The 24,101-nt window shown below is 44.6% G+C and overlaps 1 protein-coding gene across 1 annotated transcript in view; it reads right to left on the reverse strand.

Moving 5' to 3' along the window:
- The window catches only part of CNTNAP2 (contactin associated protein-like 2), a 2,354,843-nt gene that overhangs the window by 298,688 nt on the left and 2,032,054 nt on the right, over window positions 1–24,101 (reverse strand). The gene's annotated exons all lie outside the window — the stretch shown is intronic.

Genomic DNA, 24,101 nt, shown 5'->3' on the forward strand with positions numbered 1-24,101 from the left:
GGCATTAATGCATAATTTTTGATGGCTGAGTAGCTTTCCATTGTGTATATATGTGTGTGTGTGTGTACCACATCTTCCTTCTTCAGCCCCCTGTTGATGTCTAAGTGCAGATCTCTGATCAGTAACAGTGAGGAGTCAACCCTGGACCTGACTGGTGGTGCCAGGTGAGGTGTCTACTCCGGGGAGGTGCTGAAGGAGAGAGCCACTGGGGCACAAGCAGAGGAGACCAGAAAGTCTATTTAGAAATTTAAAAAAAACCCCTCATTCTTTACAATATTTATTTAAGTTATACTTGATAATGTACATAATATAGGAGTTTAGTAGAACATGGAGAAGACTCTTGAGAGTCCCTTGGACTGCAAGGAGATCCAACCAGTCAATCCTAAAGGAAATAAGTTCTGAATATCCATTGAAAGGACTGTTGCTGAAGTGGAAGCTCAAATACTTTGGCCACCTGATGCAAAGAACTGACTCACTGGAAAAGACTCTGATGCTGGGAAAGATTGAGGGCAGGAGGAGAAGGGGATGACAGAGGATGAGAAGTGTGGATGTTATCACCAACTCGATGGACTTGAGTTTGAGCAAACTCCGGGAGTTGGTGATGGACAGGGAAGCCTGGCGTGCTGTGGTCCATGGGGTCGCAAAGAGTTGGACACAACTGAGCGACTGAACTGAACAGTGGAGCATGGATAGAATTCATGAATAAGCTTTTCGGGATGTGAGGTTAAAGGCTTCAGTGAGCAGGGGCATAATAAGAAAGTTTGGGTGCCACTACTCCAGACCCTGATGAACTTCTATGGGACTCTGTTCTTGTGAATTGCTGTCCAATCTCAGGATTTCTGGTTGAAACGAAATAACATGAGTGCCTTTTCTAGTGCTCCTTGCACTCTCTGATGCGTGGACATTAGAGCATTATTACTGTTTGTTTCTATTGTTCCCAGCTGACCATAAGCTCCTTGAAAGCTGGGAGAAAACCATTTCATCTCTGTAACCTTTGGCTCCACAACATATTAAGTACTCAATAAATAATTATTAAATCAATGGGTATGTGAAACAATTGGATAAGTTATATCCAATTCCACTCTATATGCAAAACCCTCATGGGACAAAAATCTACTTTATAGTAACATGAGTATTAAAGATACCAAATAAATATAAATAAAAGTGAATGCTGCTTTAGCACCTATTATAACTGGACACAGCTCCCACTGGTGAACCATAATTTCCCTTATCCATGACTTAATTCCTATTATTTCCCAGAGACCTCATTGAATGATGCCGCGCATTTGCAAGACTGATGATGCTTATACCCTTAAGGTTGTTGAAATGGCTGCAATCTGTACTTGTTCTCAAGGTCAGAGCTGCAAGGGTGAAGTGATTCTGGCTGAGAACACCAAGCTGGGAACGAGATTTGCTGGATGGCAGGCGTGTTCCACGGCAGATGGTGGGACGGCCAGTGTGGACAGGCAGAGCGGGCAAGGATGGAGACTGAGACGGGAAGCGTGAAGCAGAACATCTGAGGTGGAAGAGGCTGGTTGGGCCACAGTAACAGAATAAAGAGGCTGTGGACAGGGGTGAGGGATCCAACCCCGGGCAGAGGCAACAGTCAGCAGCAAAGTCTGAGCAAAACCACTGGGGTGAGGTTGAGGGTTCTGCCAGTTTGGAAACCAGCTGACCATGTGAGAAGCTTTTAAAGTACCTTCTGGGCAAGGCCTGGGCTCCTCTCAGGAGGGAGGAAGAACCAGGGACGAAGAACCAGGGAGGTACCTCCAGACGGTGCAGGGGAGTGAGGTCACTTCAAACCTCAGTCAATCACTTCTAGAAAATGCACTCAGCCAAATTCTTTAACATGCAATCACTTTAATCTCATCAGTGATTATTTAGCATGGGATTCTGCCTTCAAGATCTCTAACTATATTTTTTTCTTGATGGGCAGCCATTAATTGTAAGCCTAATTTCAACTTCTAACAAAATATTACACGTACATGGCTTTAAAAGCCAAGTGGTGCTAGAAGGAATATAGCAAAATGCCATTCCCTGCTCCACGCCTCCCCCCACAAACCCAATTTCTTAGGGACAACTCTTCTTGTATCCCAGAATTTCTAAAATAGACTTGCTAGCTGCTTATTAATTTATGCATTTTAAATAGTCTCTACTGACTTTCCTGAATGCAAGATGAGAACTGAGCACTTTTACAAGCCTAACCCCCTGTTGTTCTGAAATAGCAAGATCACAGATTTGGGGTATATTGAAATATAATATTTATATCTTTAGGACTTTTTGTTGCTGTTCAGTTACTATGTCTGACTCTTTGCAACCCCATGGACTGTAGCACGCCAGGCTCCTCTGTCCACCACTGTCTCCTGGAGTTTGCTCAAGTTTGTGTCCATTGAGTCGGTGATGCTATCTAGCCATCTTATCTTCTGTTGTCCCTTTCTTCTCCTGCCTTCAATCTTTTCCAGCACTAGGGTCTTTTCTAATAAGTTGGCTCTTTGTATCAGGTGGCCAAAGTATCTGAGATTCAGCTTCAGCATCAGTCCTTCCAATGAATATTCAGGACTGATTTCCTTTAGGATTGACTGGTTTGATCTCTCCTTGCAGTCCAAGGGACTCTTAAGAATCTTCTCCAGGACCACAATTCAAAAGCATCGATTCTTTGGCACTCAGCCTTGTTTATGGTCCAATTCTCACATCCGTATATGACTACTGGGAAAAATATAGCTTTGACTACACGGACCTTTGCTGGCAAAGTGACAAAAACTATGACAAACCAAGACAGCATATTGAAAAGCTGAGATACTGTCATAGCTTTCCTTCCAAGGAGCAAGCGTTTTTTAATTCCAGGGCTGCAGTTACCGTCTGCAGTGATTTGGGAGTCCAAGAAAATAAAATCTGTCACTGCCTCCACTTTTGCCCGTTCTTTAGGACTATCTAAGTATAATTCACTAATGAGCCAAGAAGTGAAATCTAATTATATTTTCTTGTTTTGTATAATTTTTTGTTTCCCTAGAGTTACTTTTTTTTTTTTCCATTTGCTTACTTTTGTTTGTATCTGTCATGAATTCTTTACAAATTCTCTAACACACTTGAAAAACTCTTCTTAAAAATTTTCTGACATTTGACACATCAGGCTGTCCATCAGTCACATTTTTGTCCCCTGAGGGCATTGCCTGACAGCACCCCATCCGTCCATGCTGGTTCTTCTCAGGGCAGCTGCCCAGCTGCTGGGTGGGGGCCTTCTTCTTGCCCTTTTTGCAGGGGCTTCCTTTTGTCCATTGTTCACATGAAGTCCTTTAATTCCTGGGCCTCTCTGAGTTTGGATGTTCCCTCTTTCTGGATCTACACCCTTATTTTCATGGAGCACATACTCAAGTAGCTCCTTGAGAAAAGGGATGTATGAGGTCAACTTCCTAAATCCCTGCTCCTCTGAAGAGTCATTACTCAGCTTTCACATGCAATTGAGACACTCCAGAAAATTATTTCCGTGGGGAATTTTAAAGGCATTTCTCTACTGTCTTCAGGTGCTCGGGGTTGTTATTGAGAAAACAAAAGCCTTCCGACCACTACATCATGCATGTCACTGATGGGGTTCGGGATGTGCTACCCCAAATATGACACCTTGGGAGACTGAGCATTTCCACCCGAAGAGATGTGAGGCAAGGCAGGTGCAGAGGACTTCCTGGGCTTCCTCTGAAGCAGGCCAGGAGAATCTCATGTGATGTGTCCTCCTTCCTGGAGTAAAGGAATCTGCCTGCAATGCAGGAGATGCAGGTTCTATCCCTGGGTTGAAAAGATCCCCTGCAGAAGGAAATGGCAACCCATTCCAGTATTCTTGCCTGGAGAAGCCCACAGATAGAGTAGTCTGGAGGGCTACCATCCACGGGGTTGCAAAGAGTCAGCCACGACTGAGCAGCCAAACTACCACCACCACCCACCATCTCCAAAGACAGAGGGCAGAGGGGCAGCTGAGGGACAGGCCTTGCACGGCTGACTCCACTCAACTAACACTGTCATCCCATCTTTTCTTGACTTCCTCAGTTCAGCTCAGTTCAGTTCACTCGCTCAGTCGTGTCCGACTCTCTGCGATCCCATGAATTGTAGCATGCCAGGCCTCCCTGTCCATCACCAACTCCTGGAGTTCACTCAGACTCACGTCCATTGAGTCAGTGATGCCATCCAGCCATCTCATCCTCGGTTGTCCCCTTCTCCTCCTGCCCCCAATTCCTCCCAGCATCAGAGTCTTTTCCAAAGAGTCAACTCTTCACATGAGGTGGCCAAAGTACTGGAGTTTCAGCTTTTGCATCATTCCTTCTAAAGAAATCCCAGGGTTGATCTCCTTCAGAATGGACTGGTTGATCTCCTTGCAGTCCAAGGGACTCTCAAGAGTCTTCTCCAACACCACAGTTCAAAAGCATCAATTCTTCAGTGCTCAGCTTTCTTCACAGTCCAACTCTCACATCCATACATGACCACTGGAAAAACCATAGCCTTGACTAGATGGACATTTGTTGGCAAAGTAACGTCTCTGCTTTTAAATATGCTATCTAAGTTGGTCATAACTTTTCTTCCAAGGGGTAAGCTTCTTTTAATTTCATGGCTGCAGTCACCATCTGCAGTGGTTTTGGAGCCCCCCAAAATAGTCTGACAAACCAAGCATCAAAACACTGAAATTTAAGCATTTCTTCAGGTCTTCATTTCATCACGAAGGTTCCTGTGTCATGTAAAAACCCTTGTTAAATAAACTCATATGCTTTCTTTCTGTTAATGAAACTCAGCCAGGACCCATAGAGAAACTGATCTCCTGAGTTACTCATATCTTTTTTTCTTTCTGGAAGCTTAGAGGATATTTCCTTTAACTCCCTTAATTGAACATTCATATAGGGACTCCCCGGCAGTCCAGCGGTTAAGACTTCACCTTTCAATGCAGGGGGTGAGGGTTCCATCCCTGGTTGGGGTGCTAAGATCCTATGGCCAAAAAACCAAAGCATAAAAGAGAAGCAATATTGTAAAAAATTCAATAGAGACTTTAAAAATGGTCCACATGAGAAAAATCTTAAAAAAAAAAAAGTTAAAAAAAGAAAAAAAAGAAAGTTCATACAATGACCTTGATGTATATCTTTCCCACATCAGGTCTGGATTTCGATAGTTTCTCTGAGCCCTCTTTCTTAAACACCTGTTCAGTTCAGTTCAGTCACTCAGTCGTGTCCGACTCTCTGTGACCCCATGGATCGCAGCACGCCAGGCCTCCCTGTCCATCACCATCTACTGGAGTTCACTCAGACTCACGTCCATCGAGTCAGTGATGCCATCCAGCCATCTCATCCTCGGTCATCCCCTTCTCCTCCTGCCCCCAATCCCTCCCAGCATCAGAGTCTTTTCCAATGAGTCCACTCTTCGCATGAGGTGGCCAAAGTACTGGAGCTTCAGCTTTAGCATCATTCCTTCCAAAGAAATGCCAGGGTTGATCTCCTTCAGAATGGACTGGTTGGATCTCCTTGCAGTCCAAGGGACTCTCAGGAGTCTTCTCCAACACCACAGTTCAAAAGCATCAATTCTTCAGCGCTCAGCCTTCTTCACAGTCCAACTCTCACATCCATACATGACCACAGGAAAAACCATAGCCTTGACTAGACGGACCTTAGTCAGCAAAGTGATGTCTCTGCTTTTGAATATACTATCTAGGTTGGTCATAACTTTTAAGTTTTATATTTATCTCTTTCTCTTGATCCTTTGCATTCCTAATTTTGATCTTTATTCTTTGGGTTGACTTCCTTGGAAGTTCCTTTAGCTTTATTTCCGACACTGCTATTGTTTTTTTGTTTCAGCAATCATATTTTAAATTTCTCAGTGTTGCTCCTTGTCTTCTGAGGGGCCTCATTTTTGGAGCATGCTGTTGTAGGTTTTGTTCAGTTTGGGGTGCGTTATCTTCTCTTATCTGCCTGAGAATATTGACTTAATCGCTAAAAGCTTCCTTTTGTCGTCTGCGTTGTCGCTGTCTCTTCCTGCCCTACTGTTAGTTCAGGCTCCTTTTTCACGTTGCCTGGTTGGCGAGTCTTCCTACAACACTCACATTGAACAGTGACACTCTAGAGACTGTCTGGTGCTCAGTGAGTGTGTGTCTAGGAGTGATGGTCTGCTCAGCAGTCGGTCGCACCACAATAAGGATGAGTTCCCCATCTCATCTAAGGGACCCCAAGCGTCAGTAACTGTGGCTTTTATCTTTTGATTACAGATCATTCAATTTCTTGAGAGAAGGATCCTGAAGTTTCATGAGGCATGTATATGTGGTGGTCAGTGTCCTGGAGGCTGAGCAGGTTCACACTTACATAGATTTCCATGTTTTTATTCTGTTCTAATGAAGGAGTGTCACCTCCACCTTCTTTGGTGCCTCGTGTCTGGAATGTAACCTCTCACCTCCCTCTGGGGTAGAATAGGATAGTCACCTGGGGGGTGGGAGGAGGTGAAGTTGGTTATAACTGGTGTCTACACAGCTGATGTCTATAGTTCAGTCGCTCAGTCGTGTCCGACTCTTCGCAAACCCGTGGACTGCAGCACGCCAGGCTGATGTCTACACAGACTTTTAACCAAACCTGTTCTGAGCCTCTCCTCCCCCAGCCTTCTGACAACTCCAATTCCTGAACCTTGTGGAGTTTCTCAGCTTTCATCTGCCCATCAACAGTCTGGACTTACAGACTTTCCTGTACTGTCAGTAAGGAAGAGACCGAACACGTGATACCCTGAGGTTCCCTCCAGGATGGTGGTGAGGAGGGGCGGGGCATACAGGGGACACAGCAGGTGAACTCCGGGGCTGCACTGGTTGCCTTGCAGACTCCGGAATCAGAATCCGGCTTCATCACCCCTGTCCACTGGGGCGAGTCTGGACAGTTGTCTTATCTTCCTAAATCCCAATGTCCTCATTTCTACAAGGGAATAACATTGGAATCTCTTTTAAAGATTGTTGGAATCCCAGGAGATTATTCAGGGGCTGAGCACAAAATAACTGTTCAACACAGGATTATTCCACCACCAAACAGGGGGCTTCAGCGTCTCATTCATTCGCTGTCCAGGGCTTGGCCAAGGAGCTGGGAGGCTGGGAGAGGACCTCCTTCCTTAAACGTATGACCCGACCACCCTGAGCTTCTCCTGAGCCCCCTTCTCTGAGCGGGGAGGCAGCAGACTTCCCAAGCAGACAGAGCGCTCACCCACAACCCCGGCCTCTCCAGCCGCTGGCACGTCCCTGACCCACGCCCAGCTGCCTTTTGTCCTGTTTTCCTCACTTCTCTGTCCCCCATTCACTGGAATTCAAAGCTGTGCACAGCCTCTCCTTTTGCCTCGTTATTGACTTTAGAAAACATCCATTCAGACACGCAAATGAGAACGCTCCTTGAGCCCCGACACTGTGACATAGGGTTTTGCAGAGAAGCCATTACATAAAAAGTCTGATGAAAGGAATAGCTGAGCAAAAAGTCAGACATGACTGAGTGACAGAGAAACAGCAAGAAAGCAGAGTTACCCAAATACCACACACAGGATCACGTGAGTGATGACCCACGGCACGCGGTGGCCAGAGACCCGGAGAAGCCGCGGCCTCGCCTTGCTGCGTCCACCCCTGCTAGCCTCCCTTCCTCCCCAGAGGGGGCGCAGGGAACTAGCAAAAGGTGGCGAGGCAGCAACTGGAAGAGCTGGCACTGAGCTGACAAGGAGGAGACTGTGCGTGGCTCCCCCAGCTGTGGCTTAGGGGGGTGTGTGGCCACTGGAGCAGCCTGGATGCCAGTGGACACGTCCACGCCCTCCCAGACTCAGCAGTTTTCTCAGAGCCACCAAGGGGCCCTGCGCTGGGATTGCACCGGGAAGCACAGCCATAGCTTCTGGTTAAAGTGGAAGGCGCTTTCCAACCTAAGTGCTAGCTCTGAGGGGACTAATTACTCCGAAAACTCTTAGTGACCCAGAGGTTAGAAAATTGGAGCATTCTTTGAGTTATGTAATGAGGCCTCTATTGTTTACTATGGCTGGGTGCTATTTACAACAACAAACCAGATGGCTTCATTTGCATGCAGATTTGAGTCTATTTGTAGAGGTGTTCTTATGGGTAGAAAAAAAAAATTACTTCCTTAATTAAACCGTTTTGTGCATTCAGGAGAGGTAAGTGTAGCTTTGTTCTGCTAACAGCCTCATTCTATGGGGCGAGCTCAACCCAGAACCAAGGGCTGCAAGTTAAGACCTGCCCTGGAGCTACCCATTCCCTCTGCAGGGTTTCATCCTCTCCAGCATGCAGTTTCCATGGCTACAACCCAAACAGGTGATGTGATAACCTCGTGAGAGGAGTCAATAATATAAAGTTTTCACCCTGTGTCTCTTTGTGACTTGGTTCCTTTGGGCAAGAATGGGGATGGGGTCCCACAGAGAAAAAGAATATGACACTGACAGTGAGAGATCAGAAAGAGATATTGAGAAAATGGCTCTATTTACCATTGCGTCAAAAAGAATAAAACACCTAGGGATAAACCTACCCAAGGAAGCAAAAGGCCTGTATTCTGAAAACTGTAAGGTGCTGATGAAATAGACTGAAGATGACAGAAACAGATGGACAGATATACCATGTTCCTGGATTGGAAGAATCAGTTATTATGAAAATGGCCATATTGCCCAAGGCAATCTATAGATTCAAAGCAATTCCTATCAAACTACCAAAGCATTTTTTTTTTTTTTCACAGAACTGGAACAAAAACTTTTAAAATGTGTATGGAAACATAAAAGACCTTGAATAGCCAAAACAATCTTGAGAGCAAGGGATGGAGCTGGAAGAATCATGCTTCCTGACTTCAGACTATACTATAAAGCTACAGTCATCAAAACAGTATTGTAGTAGAACAAGAAGAGACACATAGATCAACAGAACAGGATAGAAAGCCCAGACACAAATCTATGCACTTATAGTCAATTAATCTATGACAAAGGGGCAAGAATATACAGTGGAGAAAAGAGGGACAGTCTCTTCAATAAGTAGTGCTGGGAAAACGGAACCTACCTAAGGTTGTAAAAAAATGAAATTAGAACATGCTCCAACACCAAATAAAAAATAAACTCAAAATGGATTGAAGATCGAAATGGAAGACTGAATACTATAAAATTCCTAGAAGAAAACACAAGTAGAATACTCTCTGATGTAAATGCAGCAATGGTTTTTTGGATTCCTCTCCGAGAGTCATGGAAACAAAAACAAAAATAAACAAATGGGTCCTACTTAAAAGCTTTTTCACAGCAAAGGAAATGATGAACAAAATGAAAAGACAGTCTCCAGGATGGAAGAAGATATTTGCAAACAATGTGACTAAGAAGGGATTAATTTCTAAAACATGCAAATGGCTCATACAGCTCAATATAAAAAATAACAACCCTCAGCTTATACAGCTCAATATCAAAAAAATAAAAAAAATTAATGGCCCAATCAAAAAATGGTCAAAATTTCTAAATAAACATTTCAAGGGACATGGCCAAGAGACAAATAATAAATTCTAGAGAGGATGTGGAGAAAAAGGCACCCTCCTACACTGTTGTTGGGAATGTAACCTGGCACAGCCACTGTGGAAAACAGTCCCTTAAAAAACTAAAAATAGAGTTACTATATGATCCTGCAAGTTCACTCCTAAGCCTATATCCAGAGAAAACTCTAATTCAAAAACACAGACACACTCCAATGTTCATGGCAACACTGCTTACAATAGGCAAGAAATGGAAGCAAACTAAATGTCCACTGACAGATGAGTGGTAAGGAAGATATGGTATATACACACAATGGGATATTACTCAGCCATAAGAAGAGTGAAATAACGCCACTTGCATCAACATGGATGGATCTAGAGATTACCATACTAAGTGAAGTAAGTCAAACAGAGAAAGACAAATATCATATGATATTGCTTATATGTGGAATCTAAAAAAAAAAAAAGATACAAATGAACTTATTTACAAACCAAAATAGATCCATAGACATGGAAAACAAACTTACAGTTACCAAAGGGGACAGACAGGGATAGTGATAAATTAGGAGTTTGGGATTAATATGTATACACTGCTGCTGCTGCTGCTGCTGCTAAGTTGCTTCAGTCATGTCTGACTCTGTGTGACCCCATAAACGGCAGCCCACTGGGCTCCGCCATCCCTGGGATTCTCCAGGCAAGAACACTGGAGTGGGTTGCCATTTCCTTTTCCAATGCATGAAAGTGAAAAGTGAAAGTGAAGTCGCTCAGTCGTGTCCCACTCTTCATGACCCCATGGACTGCAGCCCACCAGGCTCCATCCATGGGATTTTCCAGGCAAGAGTACTGGAGTGGGTTCCCATTGCCTTCTTTGGTATACACTACTATATATGAAATAGTTAACCAAGGAGGACCTACTATATAGGAAGTGAACTCAATATTTTGTAATCACTGTAGCCATGAAATTAAAAGATGCTTACTCCTTGGAAGAAAAGTTATGACCAACCTAGACAGCATATTCAAAAGCAGAGACATTACTTGGCCAACTGAGGTCCGTCTAGTCAAGGCTATGGTTTTTCCTGTGGTCATGTATGGATGTGAGAATTGGACTGAGAAGAAGGCTGAGCACCGAAGAATTGATGCTTTTGAACTGTGGTGTTGGAGAAGATTCTTGAGAGTCCCTTGGACTGCAAGGAGATCCAACCAGTCCATTCTGAAGGAGATCAGCCCCGGGATTTCTTTGGAACGAATGATGCTAAAGCTGAAGCTCCAGTACTTTGGCCACCTCATGTGAAGGGTTGACTCATTGGAAAAGACTTTGATGCTTGGAGGAATTGGGGGCAGGAGGAGAAGGGGATGACCGAGGATGAGATGGCTGGATGGCATCACTGACTCAATGGACGTGAGTCTGAGTGAACTCTGGGAGTTGGTAATGGACAAGGAGGCCTGGCGTGCTGTGATTCATGGGGTCGCAGAGAGTCGGACACAACTGAGCGACTGAACTGAACTGATAATGGAAAAGAATCTAAGAATCTAAGAATTCTAATATATATTAGAATCACTTTGCTGTACACCTGGATAACTATAAATCAACTATACTTCAATAGACATTTTTTGAAAAAGAATATGATGGTCAAACCCCAAAGGTTATCATGCTCCCTTGGGGGGGGCTCCTGCATGGCTGTGAGCTGACCAACAAATAGACTGGGGTGTGTGTGAAAAAACTGGACTTTCCCAATTAGTCATGAAAATTGACATAATCAAATCTGTTAATGGAACATCTAAACACACCAGTATTTAAGAGGTCATTCTAGTTTTTTTGGAATGCTGGAAATAGCTGTGTATGCTTGGATGTTTGGGGGAGGAGATCGGGTTCAAGTCCTCTTGTAAAGCTCTTCAGGGTCTCCACCTTAGATCCCTAAATCTCCTCAGACTTTCCTTACTGGGTCTACAGGCTATTCCTGAGTCATCCTAAGTATACTGGAGTTCAAGTTAAAAGCTAATAACCGGAACTGGAGAAATGAATAGCTAGGTATGTAATGGAAACATGTGGCCTTCCTGCCCTTCACTCGGATGTCAGTCTTGAGTAAATCCCAAAAGGTTTCTGTGTGAACAATTCCAAAGAATGAGGGAGTAGCAAGACTGAACTGAATCTCTCATATTCCTGTGAATAGGGGATTGCAGGGAGGTTTGTTTCATTTAGGGAAAATAAAAGTTTGTTGCATATGGAGTTTGTAGAACAAATTTCTATTCATTACATGCAGGTTACTGGAAAAGATCCTGATCCTGGGAAGATTGAGGGCGGGAGGAGAAGGGGATGATAGAAGATGAGACAGTTGGATGGCATCACCAATTCAATGGACATGAGTTTGAGCAAGCTCTAGGAGACAGTGAAGGACAGGGAAGCCTGGTGAGCTGCAGTCCATGGGGTTGCAAAGAGCTGGACACGACATAGCAACTGAACACCACCATGCAGGTTGGTATGAAAAATATTTAATAGGTATTGTAGTGCAATAGAATGGCCACAGCAGGAAGACTCTGCAGACTGCCTAATTTCTAAACCTTTATATGTCCCAGGGATGAATTCTCTGATTTTCTCTCTTTTCCTGAGTAATTTCATCTGCTTTCAGCACTTCAAGTACTATCCTTAGGTCGATGATGCTCAGATTGATGTATACAGTTAGCTGTCTAGTATAAGTTTATGCATTTCTTTCTTAAAATTTTATTTATTTTTAATTGAAGGATAATTGCTTCATAGTATTGTGTTGGCTTTAAACACAGGCATTTCTTACTGGACAGTTTTACCTTGACTTACAAATACCTCAAACTAAATGCCTGAGAGTGACAGGGATTTGCCCAGTCCTGCCCGACTCTTTGCAACCCCACGGACTGTAGCCCACCAGACTCCTCTTTCCATGGAATTCTCCAGGCAAGAATACTGGAGTGGGTTGCATTCCCTTCTGCAGGGGATCTTCCCGACTGAGGGATCAAACCTGGGTCTCCCACATTGCAGGTAGATTCTTTACTGTCTGAGCCACTTGAGAAGCCCCGAGTGAACACACATTCCTTCCACGTTAGCTCTAGCTGTTGTATTCTCCACTTTGGAGCTGCTTCTACATTGTCACCCAAGCCAGAAACATGGTAGTCACTGCTGGGTATCCACCCCAACGCCTGATGGTGGACCCTCCAGAATATTCTGTGGTGTTGCCTGAAGTTTTCACTCCTTCTGCTATCTTGGCTCGGCCATCACCTCTTGCCTGGATTCTGTGCTAATTTTTGGTTCTGTTTCCAGTGTGTTGGGATCTTACATCTAGCCTTTACCAAGCCAACAGGGAAATCTCTCTAAAATGCACAGCTGACCATGTCAAAACCCCTAATGGCTCGAAATGCCTTGGGAATGCATTGCAAACTCCCTGATGTGATGTGTGAACCCACTTTTCCCAGCCTCTTTTCTCCCTACTCCTTGCCCATCATCAGCTACACACGGCTGCCCAGTTTCCGCCAGCCATGGTGCTATGTACAGACTCCTTATCTTCCTCTGTGTGGCTTCCTCATTTTGGAATCTCCTTTTGTTTCCATCTGCCCCTCACCCACCTCCCAACTTGCACGCTGTATCTGACCTGGTTCCTTCTCAGTCTTGAAGGCTCAGCTCAGGTGTTACCTCCTCCAGATGGCATTCTGTCCCCTCCCTTTGTGTGTGCCATGCACTTTCCCTGATCTCCTGTGACATCTTGAATTTATCATCACATCCAACTTTTGCTGTTGTTGTTCAGCCACTAAGTCATGTCTGACCCTTTGTGACCCTGTGGACTATAGCAAGCCAGGCTCCCCTGTCCTTCACTTTATCTTGGAGTTTGCTCAGATTCATGCCCATTGAGTTGGTGATGCTACCCAACTATCCCAACTTACTGTATTATTATAATTATTTCCCGTGTTCCCCTTCTTTGCTACACTATGGATTTCAGAGAGCAAAAATCATATTTTCTACTTCTTTCTCCCTGTAGTATCCAGCCTGAGCCACAGAGGTGATCAATATGTGCTTCTTGAGTTAGTGAAAAAATGTTCTTTAAAAAAAAGTTTGCAGCATTGACAATCCCACTACCAGTTAATATCGTTTCTTGACGTGACCATCTGCAAAGCCAACCTTCTAGTTTCAGAATTGGAGTTATTTGGCCTACAGGGACAGAAGCTTTTCTAGGTTTGGTGTTATTTATTTGGACTTCTGGGCACATGCAGGATTTCCCTTCTCAGAGATCTGACATGCACAGAGGTCACTTCTGTCTCTACTAGGTCTTACTTTGCCTCTACCTCTCATTTTTTCTCTTTTGGTATAATTGCAGCTCATGGTCTAATACCGTGAAGCTCCCATTTCATGGTCCGCCCCGCTGTCATGGAGGAGATTCTGAAAAATGGTGGAGACAGCTGCGCATGCAGCCACCTCGGCCGCCTTGCAGAGGAGGAGGCTCTAACGAGAGCAGCCCTTCCGTATTGACAGACTAAACCCCTCAGAGCCCTTCAGCCATAGGAAAACAGATTTTCCATCAACTCTGTTAGCTCAGTAAAATGTGGAAAAGAGCGGTTCATTTCAGCAGAATGGTGGGTGTGAACCTTAGAAGCTGCTCTACCCAGCAGAGTAATGGGTTGCTACAATCCCTGCAATTATGTTACACAAGTCAAAGTTTCCTGTTGGTGTGCTTTTTATTACAGGAAATAAAAGATTCATGCGTCCTATTCATAGATAATGGTGAGTTTTGTACTGAAAACTAACACGGTCCTCATGTCTCCAGAAGCAGCATCAGAACCCAACAACCCACAGAGCAAAGTGAAGGACATGAGCAAAGGAACGTGAGCTTTTGACACCCGTCCTGTAATTATACAGAAATAAACCCGCTTGTAAATTAGAAAAGTAGCTTCTTGGTCCGAGGGTTGTGGTAACAGCAGAAAGCAACAATGGCATGCAGCAGCATCATGAAACACAAAAGAACTACAGAAAGGCAAAAATTCCGTCATACCTGTATTTACTAATAATGGTAGAAAATGAACCTGTATTTCAGTGCATGTAGGAGGGGGATAGCTGGTTTGGATGTATGCATAACATATACGCTGCAGTTTCTTGCCAACTCAAAACACAAAATAAAGCTTGAGAGCGTGGTCAAAAGAAAGTACAAAATCAAATCCTGTTTGGGAGCTAAGTGAAAATAATTCCCAATATGAAAGTGAATGGTTCATCAAAGAGAAAATAAGCATTCAGACATTAAGGATAAGGAGAACACAGTGGGGACGCAATTCCATTTTGAGACTGTGAGTCTCTGCTATGGGTTTCACAGTGTGAGGCTGGGGTGTGTAGACACTGAGCTTTGGTCTGATCACAGAGGTGAGGATTGCAAAGTGGAATTAAAGCTGACTGCAGAGGACACACATCAGTCTGCGATGATGTAAGACCACAGGAGTTTAGAACGCTGTGTCACATAGTTAAAACAGATAATAAAGTGAGTGCGATGGCATCCAATATGTGACTTGTTTGTTTAGTTGCTAAGTCGTATCTGACTCTTTTGAGACCCCATGGACTATAGCCTGCCAGGCTCCTCTGTCCATGGGGTTTCCCAGGCAAGAATACTGGAGAGGATTGCCATTTCCTACTACAGGGGATCTTCCTGATCAAGGGATGGAACCCATGTCTCCTGCTTGGCAGGCGGACTCTTTATCACTGAGCTACCAGGGAAGCCTTTATTTTCTTGGGCTCCAAAATCACTGCAGATGGTGATTGCAGCCATGTAATTAAAATACACTTGTTCTTTGGAAGAAAAGCTATGACCAACTGAGACAGCATATTAAAAAGCAGAGACATTACTTTGCCAACAAAGGTCTATCTAGTCAATGCTATGGTTTTTCCAGTGGTCATGTATAGATGTGAGAGTTGGACTAGAAAGAAAGCTGAGAGCCAAAGAATTGATGCTTTTGATCTTCTGTGTTGGAGAAGACTTTTGAGAATCCCTTGAACTTTGGTGTTGGAGAAGACTCTTGAGAGTCCCTTGGATTGCAAGGAGATCCAACCAGTCCATCCTAAAGGGGATTGGTCCTGGGTGTTCTTTGGAAGGAATGATGCAAAAGCTGAAACTCCAGTACTTTGGCCACCTCATGTGAAGAGCTGACTCACTGGAAAAGACTTTGATGCTGGGAGGGATTGGGGGCAAGAGGAGAAGGGGACGACAGAGGATGAGATGGCTGGATGGCATCACCGACTCAATGGACGTGAGTTTGAGTGAACTCTGGGAGTTGGTGATGGACAGGGAAGCCTGGCGTGCTCTGATTCATGGGGTTGCAAAGAGTTGGACACGACTGAGTAACTGAACTGAACTGAACTGGATTGCAAGGAGATGCAACTAGTCCATCCTAAAGGAAATCAGTCCTGAATATTCATTGGAAGGACTGATGTTGAAGCTGAAACTCTAATACTTTGGCCACCTGATGTGAAGAACTGACTCATTGGAAAAGACCCTGATGCTGGGAAAGACTGAAGGCAGGAGGAGAAGGGGATGACAGAGAATGAGATGTTTGGATGGCATCACTGACTCAATGGACATGAGTTTGAGCAAGCTCTGGGAGTTTGTGATGGACAGGGAAGCCTGGCATGCTGCAGTCCATAGGGTGGCAAAGAGTCAGACATGACTGAGTGGCTGAACCGACAGACCGGGGAAGCCCCTGTGTGCTGCTTTAGGGCGAATGTGAAGGGAATCTGGGAATTTGTCAGAGGGCAGGATGGATGGCTTGGGTGGTGACCAGATGCTGAAGTGGCTTCAGGCGTGAAGAGCGGGATCCATAGCAGATGCTGCTGAGTGTGCAATTACTACACACTCCATGCAGCTGGCACGTGCCCTGAGAGTGTGGTTATCACAGCACTGCAGACCCCCAGGGCCCATGCCAGCTGCACCTTCGGGCCAACTGGATTTCAGTGTAAAAGATTTTCACTGAAGGCAGAGGTACTGCCGCAGCCCCACACAGTGGAGCCTCACTCCACATTTATTGAGCAAAATGTGATACCAAAGTACATGCCTGGTTAATGATGTATTAAAGAAGTCATTACAATGACATTCAGTGTGACTTGCCACTCTATGATCAGACTTACACTTTCTACTTCGAAATGTCCATGTAACATGGAAGTTCCGGTCTCATTCTTGCCTTTGACGTTACTGAGAACAATGTGAAGGCTGGCTGCCCAGAATCCAGCTGCTCAGGAATCTCAATATTTTTAAAGTGAATTTAGATTATAACACAAAGCAAAAGTCAAGAGTTCTAACTGCCACCACCTACTGCTGTGGGTTATGCTAATTTGAAACTGAGTAGATGGTGCCATAATCTAGGGTTTGAAAGCCATGATTTCCAACAGCCTGGCAGCACCCAGAGCACACTGGCTTTGAAACATGCTGCATTCTGACCTTTTCTCAGTCTCAGGCTCGGGAGGAAGAACAAAGGCTTTAAAATTCAGATCGGAAGGTGCACAAACAGAGCCCCGAATGGATGCTGATGGAACCAATCTCACATTTCACCTCTGCAAAACTTTATGGGAAGTTTATGGGGATTTATTGTTTCAAGAACAGAAGGACATTTACCTACAGATGCAGGGGAATAAATTTCAAGTACATTTAGTATTGGAGAATGGTCTCTTTATTGCTGATTTCAATCCACTTGACTTTCCCCTTAATCTTCCACACTCTACCTTGAGCTGAACACACACACACACACACACACACACACACACACACAGTGTTAGTCTGATGCTTCATCGGTTTGTAAAATTTTCAAGGTGCTTTTAATCATAAAAAAAAACAACCACAATGTGTAAATCTATTATGGTACATTCAAAAATATAATACAATGTGGCATAAATAGTAAAATAGACTCAAGCAAATGGTCAACTGTATATTGTGACATGGCATGCAATTTGTGGAATGAAATGCATAGATAGCTCCATTTTGATAAAAAGTAGATGTATAGTGCCTTATAGACATACATGCATATGTGAAGTGAGAGTGTTAGTCACTCAGTTGTGTCAGACTGTTTGTAACCCCATGTACTGTGCCTGTCAGACTCCTCTGTCCATGGGGTTCTCCAGGCCAGAATACTGGAGTGGGTAGCCATTCCCTTCTCCAGGGGATCTTCCCCACCCACGGATCGAACCCAGGTCCCCTGCATCGTAAGCAGGTTCTTTACCGCCTGTGCCACCAGGGAAGCCGCATACATGTATCAGCCTAAGAATAAGCATATGTTGTTAAGTTCTGTCTGACTTTTGAATCCCACGGACTGTAGCCTGCCAGGCTCCTCTGTCCATGGAATTCTCCAGGCAGGAATACTGGAGTGGATTGCCATTTCCTTCTCCAGGGGATTTTCCCAACCCAGGGATCAAATCCAGGTCTCCTGCATTGCAGGCGATTCTTTATTGTCTGAGGGAAGCCCTATATACAGGTATATACACCATATATAGAATATACCAGTCAATCCTAAATATACCCGTTAATATATCAGCCAAAATTGACTGAATACATATTGAATATTCCAGTCAGTTCTAAAGGAAATTAACACTGAATATTCATCAGAAAGACTGATGTTGAGGCGGAAGCTCCAATACTTTGGCCACCTGATGTGAAGAGTCAACTCACTGGAAAAGACCCTAATGCTGGGAAAGATTGAAGGCAGGAGGAAAAGGGGATGACAGAGGATGAGGTGGTTAGATAGCATCACCAGCGCAATGGACATGAATTTGAGCAAATTTCGGGAGACAGAGAAGGACAGAGGAGCCTGGCATAATGCAGTCTGTGGGGTCACAAAGAAGTGGACAGAAAGGCTACCCACTCCAGTATTCTGGACTGGAGAATCCCACGAACAGAGGAGCCTGTCAGGCTACAGTCCATGGGGTCGCAAAGAGTCAGACATGACTGAGCGACTTTCACTAGCAACTGAACGACAAAAAATTAGAGCACATACACCCTGATACTTGCAAGAGTGTGTATATTCCTTTAAGCACAGAGTAAAAGGCAAAAGTCTAGAAGAATTCACATCAAACTCTAACGCTGGTTGGTTACCTTTGTGGATGGTAATGGATGGAGGATTTGTATCGGGAAGGACTGAGATTGTGTGTTTGTGTGAGAGAGGAAAAAAGAAAAGAGAAAGTTAAGCGGAAGAGGAAGCAAGGCTGCAAGAAAGGGAGCTGGGGGAGGAACTTAGGGTGGGGTTGAGCACGAGTAGAGTGTGATAGAGACACGTGGTGCACAGAGTGGGCGGAAGAACGTAAACCTGCTCTGTGCTAGGAATTCAGTGACCTTGGATGCTCCTGTGGGATACAAATAAAGGTCGGGTTATCTTCCCATTACCTTTAGTCACTGGATTGTATTTTGGAGAAGAAATCCCATGATGGGACTGAGCAAGGCGGGCAGAGGAAGCCTCGGCTTTTGCGTCTGGATGGTGGGTCTCTGGACTTTACTCTAAAGCTGTACTGGAGCTGCAGTGAGAAAGGGGCCATTCTTCCTGATCCGGAGAAAGAATAAGGTCCTTGAGACATTCATAAATTGGTGGCTGCTGATGGCTTAACAATTACTCATCCTATTAAAAAAATTATTTTAATAAGTTATTCTTGAAGATTGAAATGCCTTTAGGATCCAAACTAATTAATGTTCAATGGCATGATTTCAAGTATCAACACAGGGTAGGGAATAAATATTTCAATATCCCATGGTCTATATTTATACCTATAATAATTATCTAGTATTAATAGTTGCCTTGCGTCCGTGATCTATGTTTCAGTGCCAGCATACATATAGACCCTCAGAAAAACATTTGACTTAACAGTCTTGACAAATGAGGAGAAAACATTAGAATAAAAAGTGGACCATACAATTCTAATTTTCGGCACTAAGAAGAATCAAGTAAAGCCTTCCAAAGTTGACCTATGACAATGAACTTGGATATCAATACTTTAGAAAAAGTATTTCTAAATTATAAAAAGTATTTTTCTAAATAAAAATAGAATAAAAAGGGCAGGAGGGTAGGAGCAGAAGGAGGCAAGAGAGGATGAGATGGTTGCAGGGCATGAGTTTGAGCAAGCTCCAGGAGATGGTGGAGGACAGGGAAGCCTGGTATGCCGCAGTCCATGAGGTCACATAGAGTCAGACAAGGCAGCGACTGAACAACAACTTTAGAAAATGAAGTTTACATTGAAAAGTGCTTAATAAAAATAACGCTGTGAACAAAACTTACCATACTCCAGGGAGGAAGGTTAAACCATTTCATGATTTTTCCTTTTAACACTAAACTTCAAAATATCTTTCTTTTTGAAGAAAATAGATGGGAAAATTTCCTTCTGCTCTATTTCACATGCTTGAAAAACTCTAAAGCAGTCTACTGTGTATTAATCAGAGAACTTAGAGCAGAAAGGGAACAAATTTTCACGGAAATCATTTGGAAGGTGAGAGACTAGCCCTGATTAGTTTTCACAAGGTATCACCATTCTGCGAAGGATTATTTCCCATGAGTGAAGCATAGTGTTCCCTCCAGATAATTTTCCCAGGCGCAGCTCTTTGTGCATCTCTCAACCTAGTGTTTTATTCTTTTATAATCAACAGCTCACAAACTTCAGTGTGCGTTGGAATAATCTATGTGGCTTGCTAAACATGCAGCTTTCCGAGCCTCAATCTCAGCTCTGCAGTATCACTCAGGCCCAGGTCCAGGATCTGCCCTTTTAATCAATCAGAACCTCAGCTGCTTCTGTTGTGGGCGATGTTTTCTACAAAAGCACTGGAAACACGGCTTTGGAGTCTGGGTACCTTTCTAGAAGCCTGGCTCATTGTGAATACCATTATTTTGAACGTCATGAAGGGCAAACATGCCATTCCTTCCTGTTCTTGATGCAGCTGGACTGGGACATGAGGAAAGTCTGCCAAGAAATTGCCTTCACTCCTGACTCAGGCTTCAGCCAGCAGGAACAGCCTGGAAACCTCCCAGACCCTGAGTGCAGGTCCAACAGCTTTGATGCACAAGCATGTTGCTTCCTTCGCCAGGGAGATCTGCACGCTGGGAGCCAGACTGGGCTGCTCCGGGGGTCCCTGGAAGAAGCTCAGAGACTGGGCACCCAGCCTTCCTCCAGCAGTTCCCTGCTTGTTTACTCTAATTCATTTGATGCTCAGGATGTTGTTCATCCTGGTTCTTTCCCCACCAAGTCACTCCTGGGCCATTCATTGCTTCTCCGGCCTCCACACATCTCTTAAATACTTGTCCTCCCCAGGCTGCACTCAGGCCTTCAACTCTTCTCTCTCCAGCCTCCCACTCCGCCAACCACCCACCCCAGCCAGGACTGCCACCTTCCTGCCTCTGATGACTGCCATCCATGTCCCCTGCACAGACTCGAATCAGAGTTCTGGGATGAAGCGCCAAAATCCTAGCAGGACATGCCCATTTTTCTGACTTCCTACCAGAAGCTTAAAAGAGCAAATGTAAAACCAAACTGACTGCCCTCACCCCCTGATGGGCCCCTCTGGGGTCTGCCTCTCAAGGATTGCTGTGCTCAGAGTCCCCCACGTATAGGTAGCTTCACGGTCTAGCCCGAGCCACAGTTCTCCCAACCACACAAAATCAGATGCCAAATTCTGTCACTTCTACCCCCGAGGTGCCTCTCCAGGCATCTCCTGCTGTCTTTCCTCATCGTGTTTGTCTCCCTGGTTACCATCCTTCCCACTCCGAGCCATCCCTCCATCCTCCACTGGGCCAGCAGGACCGCTTTCTGACACAGACCAAATTAGCCACGTGGGTCACAAATCCAACCTGCAGATTCAACCCCCTCTATCTGCGATGACACTTCATTTTTGTTTCCCTTCTTTTCTCCATCTTAGTTTACACAAAGGCTATGAATAGTAGAGATAATGATCACACTAAGCTTTATCAACAGTTTACTCTGTGTGTCCTTCCCTGTGCTAGGCATTGATATGCATGATCCCACTTCAGAGTCACGAAACCCTAAAACACAGGTGCTGCTTTTATTCCCCTTTGCAGATGAGGCAGTAGAGCCTCAGAGATTAACTAACCTGCTCAAGTTCACATGGGCAGTAAGAGGGACCTCAGAGTAAGTCTGACTGAATCCACATCTGTAATTCCAATCATTGCCCTTGACTGCCTATTTTCATTGTGCTTAAATAAATACGGTGCAGAGTATTCTTACTATACACATATAAAATAATTTCTATTCTACGGTGGGTGGAGAACAGTGATGGGTTTGAGCCGCTCGGTTGGCTCAGGGTGAGCTTGTCACTATATTGCCTATAAAACCAACATACGTCTTAGAGGACGAATTCCACGGCCACAGCTTCTTACATTCGTGCTTTACTTTGATGCTCATAGATTTCAAATGTATTAACTGTTAAAGGCTGAGGAACTTTGTAATTCCTTCCACTGTAAATAGATTGGTTAGTTCAGCATTTTCCAAATATATTCAACAGACCACTAAGTTCAGAATTCTGAAATATCAATGGTCTTTGTACTTTTAAGTATATAGACTGTGCTGTTTATTTTTATTTTGAACCCCATAGATATTATTAAAGAACATGACCATGTTTTATTCAGTTTAGAAATTGCGATAACTGGGACAAATCACTGCTTGAGACGATGTGGAGAGTTATCGATTAAACTGCTGATCCGTGTCATCAGGAGGCGGGCACATAAACCAAGGCTTGATAGTTGTTGTTTTTTTTTAAACTGAGACTATAGGTACTTTCTTCTTGGCAACTCTTCTTGTGTATCTAATAAAGATTCATGCCCTCTTAAACAAGCTCTGTGATAGGTGATGGGGGGATCAGATCTGTTCTCCCCTAACGGTAGTCAAGGCATTTGTGGATGCGGCAACCCCAGTGTCGGGAGATGCTTGCGAAACGGGAGGCACGATAAAAGAACGGAAGCTGGGCATAGTGGCAGTGAAGGACTTTTGTGGCCGCTGTTGTCTAGTCACTGCGTTATGTCTGACTCTTTGTGACCCCATGGACTGTAGCCTCCCAGGCTCCTCTGTCCGTGAGATTCTCCAGGCAACAATACTGCAGTGGGCTGCCATTTCCTTCTCCAGGGGATCTTCCTGATCCAGGGATCAAACTTGCATCTCCTGCATCCACAGGCATGATGACGGAGCCACCAGAGAAGCCTGAAGGATTGTAAAGCCAGAGTAAAATGTTTTCAAAGCTCTTTTCTTACTTATGATCCAGGTTCCAGGGAGCAATGGATCTGCAGTCCTGGTGGACCTGCCTGCCCCGTCCCTCCATCTGTCCCAGCCAAGCGTAACATGTAACGAGCTTCTCCATTATCTCCGGGAGGCTTCAGAGCTCTCCTGGCTCGTTGCCCTTCTGGAATCTTGCCATGCTTCAAGGTGGAAACACCTCATGAATATTTCTGTGTAGATTGATGCTCCTCATCAGACTACACAGAAAATAAGGACTTTGCCCATCAAACAGGATATAACATCTGCTTCTGTTGGTCCACATTTAACCCAAATGGCTCTAAGAATTAGGTACCTGCTTCCCCAAGGAAATGAAACAGATGGGGTCTTAAGATCCAGACCAGAGCCTCCATGAGTTTACTATGTTTTCCTTTTGTGAGTTCTTTTTAATTAAGTCATTGGCAAAATAACTTTTAGTAAAATCACTGAGAAGAGCCAACTCATTGGAAAAGACCCTGATGCTGGGAAACACTGAGGGCAGGAGGAGAGGGGGATGACAGAGGATGAGAAGGTTGGATGGCATCACTGACTCAATGCACATGAGTCTGAACAAATTCCTGGAGATACTGAAGGGCAGTGAATGCTGGCGTGCTGCAGTCCTTGGGGTTGTGAAGAGTTGGACATGACTTGGTGACTGAACAACAACAATGCATTGGAAAAGACTTTGATTGAAAAGGAAAGATGGAAGGCAAAAGGAGAAGAGGGTGGCAGAGGAGGAAATGGTTAGATAGCATCATTGACACAATGGACATGAGTTTGGCAAATTGCAAGAGATGGTGAAGGACAGGGAAGCCTGGTGTGCTGCAGTCCACGGGGTCCCAAAGTGTTGGACATGACTGAGCAACTGAACAACAACTGCTAGAATAAGACGGCTCCCAGGCCACTTTAGTGAGTGAGGTCGCTCAGTCGTGTCCCACTCTTTGCGACCTCATGGACTGTAGCCTACCGGCTCCTCCGTCCATGGGATTTTCCGGGCAAAGGTACTGGAGTGGGTTGCCATAGTGCTATTAAATTATGTCTGCATCCTTTTTTTTTTTTTTTTTTGGTTCTGTGATGAGAATTTCAGCAAATAACCTCCTACTGAGGGTCATAAACCCTCCACTTTGTGTCTCTCGCACTTGAGGGAAGCTGTCTGATCTGGACCCTGTGCTTCAGGCCTGTCTTCTAACAGCCCTGCATCCACATAGGCATCGACTCCCAGCCAGGTAGGGAGGAGTTCCTTCTCCTGCTACATTGCTGGCTTCTCTTCGGCTTGTGATGCCTTTGAGGTTACACCTTGACCTATGACAACATCAGTGGAGACAGTGCAGTGGAGAATGCAGCGGATAGCACGGGTACAGTGCAATGGAGGATGCAGTGGATATCAGGGGGACATC

Source organism: Capra hircus, chromosome 4 (genome assembly GCF_001704415.2).
Source record: "Capra hircus breed San Clemente chromosome 4, ASM170441v1, whole genome shotgun sequence".
Taxonomy (NCBI): Eukaryota; Metazoa; Chordata; class Mammalia; order Artiodactyla; family Bovidae; genus Capra; species Capra hircus.